This window comes from Podarcis melisellensis, assembly GCF_964234715.1.
Source record: "Podarcis melisellensis genome assembly, chromosome: 3".
In the NCBI taxonomy this organism is placed as follows: Eukaryota; Metazoa; Chordata; class Lepidosauria; order Squamata; family Lacertidae; genus Podarcis; species Podarcis melisellensis.
Window position 1 is genome coordinate 29768953 of NC_138530.1, and position 10080 is coordinate 29779032.

Consider the following 10080-nt stretch of genomic DNA (forward strand, 5'->3'; position numbering starts at 1 on the left):
CACGAAACAGGGAGAGCATCTCAGACATTTCCCCCTGGAAAATTCTCCTCTGAGAAATTCAGGCTCATGTATTGTTGGATTAAGCTTTATTTTCAGTTCATATTGGTGGATGAAGGAAGCCATGGCTGATATAGGGGAACCGGAAAGAGTGAAGGGGCACCTCTGTTGCTTCCTTGAACAATATTAACATGAGATTAAATGATATTAAGACTGGTCCCACAGCTGGTGAACTTGGGCAGACCATTTCACTGAATGTTCTCCAGGAGAAATCCTCCCTACAGTTCAGGAGAATATCGAAAAAATTACCCCGGAGGAATTGCTTCTTGTCGGATGTGCCTGAAAGGAGGATCGAGAGATGTATGTTGTGTGTGTAAGACCCTTTGATTTTTATCCTGACTGCAATATAAAAAGGTGAAAGCCCACTCACTTTTGCAGCTGCCCCTGCCCACTTCCAATATGTGGCCCCCAGAAAGTTGTCCACAAGGGCTTGAAAAGATTTCCCACCCTTGCTATAGAAGAAGGGTGGATTCTAAACATTTAAAATAAAATAAAACAATTCATCAAACCAGTTCGAACCGGTATGCATAGGACTAGCAAACATAGCATAAGACAGGGACCCTGTACAGTGGTACCTTGTGTTAAGAACTTAATTCATTCTGGAGGTCCATTCTTAACCTGAAACTATTCTTAACCTGAGGTACCACTTTAGCTACTGGGGCCTCCCGCTGCCACCGTGCTGCTGCCACGTGATTTCTGTTCATATCCTGAAGCAAAGTTCTTAACCCGAGGTACTATTTCTGGGTTAGCGGAATCTGTAACCTGAAGCATCTGTAACCTGAAGCGTCTGTAACCTGAGGTACCACTGTACTTTTAATAGTTGTGTTGGTGGGGGGGACCCCAACATTAGGCAAAAAAAATCCCTCCAATGCACCACTTTAAAAACATCCAGGCTTCTTATCCTCCATCACATCTGATGACCTCATTGAAACAGACACCGAACATTAAAATGCCCTCATTCAAATGATACATCTCAGTTGAAACACAGACACACGGTTTGGTGAGAGTTCCAGCTTATTTACTTACAATTAATTATTATTATTTAGGTTTACACTCACAGAATAATGGGTTTCAGATATGAAGGAAGGGGAGGCAAACAGCTTTTGTTTTGTTGAGTGGGGACTGGTTTGTATGTGTGTGCATGAGCTGTGTGTGTGTGTGTGTGTGTGTGTGTATTTCATCTTGACTATGGATGTGGCAAGGATTTGGTTTCCTCACTTGTTTCTTTAGCCTTAACCAATTTAAGCACACTAATCTTTATTGTCCTGAGAGTGCAGCACACAGTAAAAACCGAGGCTCTGATCCAACACCAACAAGAATCGCAATACAAAGTCTTCGATTAGCAACAGTGAAACAGAATTATGCCTCTTTAAATTGCTTAATAATAATAATACAAGAAGCAATTCTTCCAGGGTAACATTTCAACTATTTATATGCTGCCAAAAGTAACTGATATTCCATAGGTACCCAGTGTAAATTGTAGGTAAAATGTAATCTGTAATGTCAACATCAATAATATTTCTCTTTTTCTGTTCAAGAGCTACAATGCACTACTGTTCAGGATGTGCTTGTGTGCTTCTTATGGGCATGTGGTTGGCTACTGTGAGAACAGGATACTGGCCCTTGAATATCTGAGAAAATTCTGTTTGCAGGTTGAAACTCTTGCGCCCCGAGTTATGTACACTTAGGCTGAGGTATGCACACTTTCCTGTGAGTAAATCCCATTGAACACAGTGGAGCTTACCTGTGAGTTGATATCCACAGGAATGCCTTGTTGAACTGTCATTGAGGAACAAGCTTGAACTGCAGAGGTTATTAATAGTGTTTTAATCCAATTGTTGTCGGTGCACATGGCATTTTACAGAATTCCCTTGGCAAATAAATAAATAAATGATTAGTTCCATCACCCAAAGCAGCATATAATCCCTGCCCTTGGAACATGTCAAACACCTCAAAATTATTAATTTTCCCTATTTCAGGGAAAAACTTGTTACTGAACCTCACATTGAAACATAAGCTGGCACAGAACCCAATAAAAGAATAAAGAGGTGATCAAAAGTTTATTGACCTGCTAATAGTAAAACTACAGTAATTAACTGCAGATGGCAGAGGATCTATAAAGTTAGCCAACATGCTTTGGGACATTAAGGCTGCAACTCTATACCCATTCTTACCTGGGAGTAAGTCCCCTTGAGGTCCACAAGGCTTACATCTGAGTAGACATTATAAGCTTGCACTGTAAGGGATGTATGCGTTTAATTACAGTTTTACTGTTTCAGTTAATATGCTGTTTTCATTTTATTATATAATATACCACTGAGGTATTGTTTTATTATAATTCAACTATGGTTTCACAGCAGATACCATTTGCCCACTTCTGCAGTCCTGGAGTTGAAACAACCCCCTGCCCCAGTTCTCCCAAGCAAAACCAGAAGACAAATATTCTCCAAACAGAGTGAATATTTGGTCTTCAGCATTGATCCCTGCTGTCTGAAATGGAAATGTAGGAATGTAAGAACACAAGAAGAGGCCAAAGGGTGATCTATCACAGTATCATATTGTTGCAGGGGCCAACCAGATACCTAGGCAAAGCCCGCAAGCAGGACCTGAGCACAAGAGCCCTCTCCCCTCCTGTGCTTTCCAGCTACTGGTATTTCAGAAGCACTGCTGCCCCTCACCATGGAGAACAGAGTATAGATATCACAGCTAGTAGCCACTGATAGTCTTACCCTCCATGAATTTGTCCAATCCTCTTTCAAAACCATCAAAGATGGTGGCCACCACTGCTTTTTGTGGGAACAGAATTCTGCGGTGCTGTGTTTTGTCACGCCTGAATTTTACACCCCAAATCTATCAATATATTTACTTCAACAGAAATCTCTCAGTTTACAAGTTCCAGAAAAAAGCAATCAATATAAGAAATGCAATAGGAAAGCCACATTCAAAACTAAACAACACTTCTGCTAAGAGTCACAATCAATCACCACCACCACCATCATGACCACAGGATTCTGGTTTTCGGGTTTTGCAATGACCAGGCTGATTGCCGAAGAATTGATGCTTTTGAATTATGGTGCTGGAGGAGACTCTTGAGAGTCCCATGGACTGCAAAAAGATCAAACCTCTCAATTATGAAGGAAATCAGCCCTGAGTGCTCACTGGAAGGACAGATCCTGAAGCTGAGGCTCCAATACTTTGGCCACCTCATGAGAAGAGAAGACTCCCTGGAAAAGACCCTGATGTTGGGAAAGATGGAGGGCACAAGGAGAAGGGGACAACAGAGGACGAGATGGTTGGACAGTGTTCTCGAAGCTACCAGTATGAGTTTGACCAAACTGCGGGAGGCAGTGGAAGACAGGAGTGCCTGGCGTGCTCTGGTCCATGGGGTCACGAAGAGTCGGACACGACTAAACAACTAAACAACAATAACAAGTACACATCTGGCCACTACAGTGCCCTCCAGATGTAGCTGGACTCCCACTCCCACCAGCCAGTATGGCCATTGGTCCGGGATGATGGGAGTTGTAGTCCAACCAAGTTCAGGAGGGCTCCACATTGCCTACATTTAACTAGCAGCTTGTTCCCCTTTCTGATCTTCCTTTCACACCCACTTGATCTCGTGCTCTTCCTTCTTGTATCTCCTTTGCCTAGGAATGTAGGAAACAATGAAATGAGAACTTGCCTTGGTTAGCTTCAGTTATAGCAGTTAAAAACCGATATAAATGATTTGGTGAAAAATGATACTTTGGAGTTGTGGAATCCACCCATGTGGACATTCTTGTTGTGTGTGTGTGTGTGTGTGGTGAAATACCCTTCTTGAAAAAATATGTTTGAATGTGGGGTGGAAACAGAATGTGGGCAGGGCAATCTCATTCATACTCACAATAACATTCACACAAATGGTTCAGCACTTCCCCTTCCCTCTCCCCCCCAAAAACTGGCAAAAAAAATGTGACAACATTATTATGACAAACAGCAGAATAAAAGTGTACTAAATAAAGCACGTCACATTTATCTGGACAAAACACTTGTGCTCAATTCAACAACAAAATGAATTATTTGTTTTCACATCATAGGGGTTTTTTCTCTAAGTACGGATTAGCAATGAGCTGTGTAAAAACTGACCACCTGAATCATTCATAGGTTGTCATTGCTGTGACAGTGGGAATCCTGGCTAACCCGGGGATAACACTTTCTCTTAGAGAGTTGGTGTGGTGCTGCTGCTGCTGTAAGCTCTCAATAGGCAAGATCCAATACGCTCCCAAGCAAACCCTAGACTGACCTTTGACTCTTCCTCTGAAATATGACCATAAAAATAATGAGTCTGTAAACTGCTTTTGGCAATTATATCATTCCTGGAATGAAAGGACATTGTCATTAGCATGCAGCTTATGGACACCAGCTTGCTGGGCTTGGCTTGCAGCCAAGCTGGGAAAGGGAGCTGGATTTAAAAAACTGACACAGGTTCAATGGGATAATTAGGCAGGTTTTGTTTGAGTTTGTTGATCTAAATGTGCAAGAGATTAGCCTTTCCCCTTTCAGCTCTGGGTAATGATCACAGCTAACAGGTGGCAAGCTAATGGCAGAACATGAAAATAATACTTTGTTTCCTGGTACCTTTCTTTGTTGTTTTTCCACAGGGGATTTCTTCAACATCTTCCAACCAACAGACAGCATTTGGCCGTCCCCTTCATGTCCTTACTTCCTTCTTGCTTTTGGATAATTTCTTTTTCCTATCTGGAAAAAAGAAAAACACCATCCATACCATCCATTTCAATTTGCAGTTTTTAAAAACCCATGCTCCAAAATGCACCCCCAAATGACAAATGTTTACAAGGTGGCCCAAGGACTGCCTTTAATAGTTTAAAAGGTGTGAGGAACCTTTGGCCCTCCAGATGTTGCTACAACTACAGTTCCCATCACCCCCTGATCACTGGCAATGCTTGCTCATGGGAGTTGTAGTTCAGCAACATCTGGAGGGCCACAGGTTCCCAATGCCTGTTTTGAAAGTTCCTTCCACAAACACAGATTGCAGCTGCTCTAAGCAGCAAGAATGGCCAGTTGCTACTGGGACTGGACACAAACAGGTAGGGCTGGGAGAGAGCCTTGTCTGAAACCTCAGAGAGCTGCTGCCAATCAGTGCAGACAATACTGAGCTAGATAGACAAATGGTCTGACTTAGTAGAAGGCAGCTTCCTATGCCACAAATGCCACTGGAGTGATGGGACATGCCAATATATAACATCTTTCCCAGGGATATTGTACAAAAAATACATTGTTTAATTTTAAAATTTTCTGTTTTGCAATTTAGAATATTCACTTAAACAACCTTAAAATTATCAATGACTTCCCTTCTCTTCCCATGGTTCATTTTGCATAGCATAAATCCCTTCATATTTTATATAAACTAAACCATTCAGTATTCCATTATTACTTCCATCAAAGATTATTTACACTATTGAATTTATCCTAATGCTGCCAACGTTTTCAATTGTACGCAATTCCCCCCATATATTCAATAAACATTTTCCAATCTTCTTTAAAAGAATGTTCTTCTTAGTTCCCTTATTTTGTAAGTTAGATCGGGAAGCTGTGCATATTCCATCAGTTAATTTGCCATTCTGCTTTGGTTGGGACCTTGTTCGTTTTCCATTTTTGGGCTACCAAATCATGTGCTGCCATAGTGGCTTACATAAATAACCTGTTTTGACACCTGGGAATTTCCATCTGAATTATCCCCAACAAAAAGGACTCTGGTTTTTGGTTTTGGAAAGGTGCTTTAAAACATTTTTTTCAATTCATTATCAATTACTTCCCAATAATCTTTTACCTTTTTACAGGTCCACCACATATGAAAGAACGTACAAAAAGATACCTAGTTTAAACCAACCTTCACCAGCCTTCCAGAGTGCCTTCCATATGTTTTGGACTACATCTCCCATCAGCCCCAGCCATAGCAGCACTGGGCTGGCGAAGATTGATTTATATATTCTGATGGTTTGAAGACTCTGGTATTTAATCCCAAAGGTTTGACAGTTCAGTCATCATTTATGAGCTATGCAGTCAAATTCCACTCAGCCAACAGTTGTTTGCCATCCTGCTTGCAGCTTACTTTCAAAGATCTGAGATCCATTATATCACCATCACCCTGGAGCCTTCAGGCCCCTAAGCTAAACATGACCAGCTCTTCAACCTTTTTTGCTATCTCTTATCGTTGCTGCTCTTGTTTGGGATGCTCAGCAGCTTCTCAAATTGCACAGGCCAATGTTGTGCACAGCGCTCCAGCTTCTGGGCCGTCGCCAAGTCCTGTGGAATAATATATTCCTAATACTTAGATACATGTGCTTCTGATGAAGCCCTCATAAAGATCGCTTTCTTTTTAGAGCAATAATTTCTGCGTCGCGGTTGCCAAAGGCCTTTGCAATTCTTACCGCGCTTAAAGCCACAAAGAAAACCTGTAGGTGGATTAGGAGGAGAGAAGAACCCCTTTCAGGCATTCTTTGAATGTGTGAAGGGGGAGGGAGGGAAATCGATTGCACTGACCTCCACACATTCATCTGAAGGTTGGGACAAAGAGCGTCTCCACCACCATCGTTCAGCCCAGACACTGAGATCCAGCACCGAGGGCCTTCTGGCGGTTCCCTCATTGTGAGAAGTGAGGTTACAGGGAACCAGACAGAGGGCCTTCTCAGTAGTGGCGCCCGCCCTGTGGAACGCCCTCCCCTCAGCTATCCTATCTTTAAAAGACATCTGAAGGCAGCCCTGTTTAGGGGAATTTTTAATATTTAATGCTGTATTGTTTTTAACACTTGATTGGAAGGCGCCCAGAGTGGCTGGGGAAACTCAGACAGATGGGCGGGGTATAAATAGTAAGTTGTTGTTGTTGTTGTTGTTGTTGTTGTTGTTGTTGTTGTTGTTGTTGTTATTACATCACCTTTCCCCAACCTGGTGCCTTACCAATTGCTGGGAACTGCAGGAGATGAGCCACTGCCATGATCCAGAAGGTTTTTCTTAGATGCTTTCGACTGCAATTCCCATCATCCCTGACCATTGGCCATGCTGGCTGGGACTTGGAGTACACACAGGGTTCTCTTAAGAATGTAAGAAGGTGCAGCAATCCTAAACTGAGTGATGAGATTTCACCCACCACTGGTAGCCATATCTATATGTGTTCACTCATCACACATAAAAGAAGTCCTGGGACATTTTCAAAAGTGCATGGCCACATCAACCTAGTTGGCTTAGTCTGCCCCATTACTCACCTCAGCACTCAAAGAACAATAACTTACATGCCAATACTGATTTTAATTCATTTGAATTTTTCACTCTTTTGACAAGGCAAGTATATCCTGGTGTTAAACCACAGGATTTGGGGTTTCTTAAAGTAGTTCGTGCCTTCCATCATGTTCTCAGGTACTTTTTGCTCACCATGCAATTGTCAAAAGCAAAAGTAATAACCAGGTAGAGATATGAAATAGGGGGACTTCCAGCTAAGTATAATGTGATGGACATGGTTTGAATGTATACTGTTGGAGTTATTCCAAGGCTATGTTATGCGAAGAAACAGGAATAGCTGATTCTTAAACAATGTCTACAGTTACCAAAAATCACAACATGGGGAGATAACTGACTCGTGTTGCTTTGTTTCAGTCCCATAGGATTCTCCCACAAAGAGAAATTAATACCATCAATTCTGAATTATGCTTTTAAAACTCCCACAGTTTAGAATGAGGGGTGAATAAGCTTAGAATGAAGGTTCAAAGGCACCTTCGTGGTGAGGGAAAATAGTGTGAAGAAGGTGCTATTAAGATCCAAAGGCGGAAAGGCAATTTCCACCTCAGGGCTTTCCCCAAGAGCCCAAGAGATGGAGGAGAAATTTGACCTGGTCTGCATTTAAAGGTGAGTCTACCTTTGGCAAACTGCAGGTTTAGAGATGAGGCAGATCACTGAAGCCACTGGGTGCTTGGGGAGGGGGTGGGATATTTCTTTGGTGAGGAAGTGTTAACGTCCCTTCCTGCACACTATTGTTCCGATCCTGCTGTTGAAGGTTAGGGAAAGATTCATTGTGTCTCCATCAATGAAGCATTCAGCACCATGTGCCATTGGCCTCTAGAATCCTGGACAACCCTCCTGCCTCCATTAATGGAGAACGGCAATGACTAAATTGCCGGATGGGAATCTGAACACACAAGTGGTGCAGCTGAATATGCTGGAGAGTCCACAACCAGCAACTGAGGTTGAATGCTCTGGTTGAGGAGCTTTGACATAACACATGGAGAGTGAAGGCATGAGACAGATGAGTACCCAGATGTGTATTTTACAGATGTTCTCCCCTATGGGTCTTGCTGATGAATGGAGGATCCCAGCTGTTCCCTGACAATGAATGCACAGCTACCTTTCAATTTCGAATGTGTATTAATGTACAGCTTCTTCCACTATCTGGGGCTACGGTGAATGGTTGCTGCTCACATGTAATTAACTGTGCACAATAATAGCTTAGAAGCAACCAAAGCCATTAATCTGCTCAGATCTGTTCGGATAAAGAGGGGATTTATTAATCTAGAATCTTCTCACTTTCTATCCAATACACATACCCCCTCTTCTTAAAGAAAGCTTTGCCTGCTCGAAAACCTAAAACCATAAATATCTTCCACTGGGAACTCTAACAATGGTTTGAGATTTGGTCCGGGAAATAAATAAGCACCAGGTGTTGCAAGCAGCTTGTTTTAGAGGCCTCTATAAGAGATTCCGAAAAATCCTTATGGTGTCTCTGATAATATATTGCTTAATAATGTCGTCAGCTCCCTATACTTCCCCTTTAGAGGAAAATGATGGATGGTGATTTTATGTTACATAATGAAGTCATCCAATGATCTCCGTACTCTATAGAGGATTTTAAAGCAGCCCTACAAGGACACCAATGCAAAAGAGGCAATAAAAAGGGAAAACAGTAAATACTAGTTGATTGGATCCAATTGTCATACTCAGGAGGCGACCCACTGAAATCAACTAGCTTAATTCCATTTATTTCAATGGGTCTACTTCAGAGCATTTTGTGTGTGTGTGTTGCTACAACCCTGTGTGTTTTAGAACTGCAAGGCTGCGATATGGAGATTTTTGCATGTGAAATGTGAAGTTTTCCATGGAACTGGCAATAGGGGGGAGGGGGGCTATAAATAATTCTACTAAAAAGATGCAATCTCTTCCTCATAGAGGAAGAGCAGTTTAATTCCAAGAAATGAAAAGACTGAGCACATGTGTACAGTCAAATTAGATGCACTTAGGCTCAGTGAATGCATTATACTGCATGCGTTGGCGGGGGGAGGGAGCTGTAGGCGTGATCCTGTTCTTTCCCATATGCACATCAACTGTTCTACAATATAATATGTGTACAAGACCAGAGTAATCTCGAATCAGAATAAAAATAAGCATGGAAAAGCAAATGACAGCTTTTTGATCCAAGATAGTATCCAAAATCCCAGCTTTTTTCAGGGACACAGAAAATTAAAAACATGATTTGGTGGACATTAAGCTTGATTTTCTCAGTGAAATCAACAGGGCTTTGAGGCTGCAATGTTGCCCCCACTTACCTGGAGCTACACTCTAGTGAAGTCAATGGGACTGATATACAGGATTGCGCAGCCAATTGCTTGCCCCTTAGTTATGGAATCCTCCAGCCACTAAAGTTAGTTCTGCAGAGCCAGCTAAATCATAGGACTGTACCAATTGTTGGGCACAGGTATAATAAATTTCCTGAATGCTTAATTTTTGAGACAAATGAAATGTGATGTTAACTGCATGAACATGTGCTTTTTTGCAGGGCTTTCGCCCTCAGCTGGAACTCACTGGAACTCAGTTACTGCACCTCTCAGGTGTCCGCCACTGCCATTATAAGAGAACTCATGGTGAGTTCTGGCACCTCTTTTTTTAGGAAAATAGCACTGCTTTTTTGTTTGTTTGCAATGCCAATGGAGGCTTAGCTCCTGAAGCAAATAGTAGTTGTAGAGGAGGGAAAGGGGTATA

At 42.1% G+C, this 10080-nt stretch overlaps 1 long non-coding RNA gene across 3 annotated transcripts; it reads right to left on the reverse strand.

Moving 5' to 3' along the window:
- Positions 1–311: 311 nt before the first annotated feature.
- LOC309366028 lies at positions 312–3678 on the reverse strand. 3 transcript variants are annotated; one of them, XR_014166417.1, is made up of 4 exons: positions 3669–3678; positions 1802–1927; positions 428–529; positions 312–336 (listed from the first exon to the last, which is right to left on the reverse strand). It is a non-coding gene; the product is annotated as an uncharacterized lncRNA (long non-coding RNA). The 3 variants fall into 3 exon arrangements; XR_014166418.1 differs by lacking the exon at positions 3669–3678 and adding an exon at positions 2232–3087; XR_014166419.1 differs by lacking the exon at positions 3669–3678 and having other exon boundaries at positions 1802–3087.
- Positions 3679–10080: the final 6402 nt, after the last annotated feature.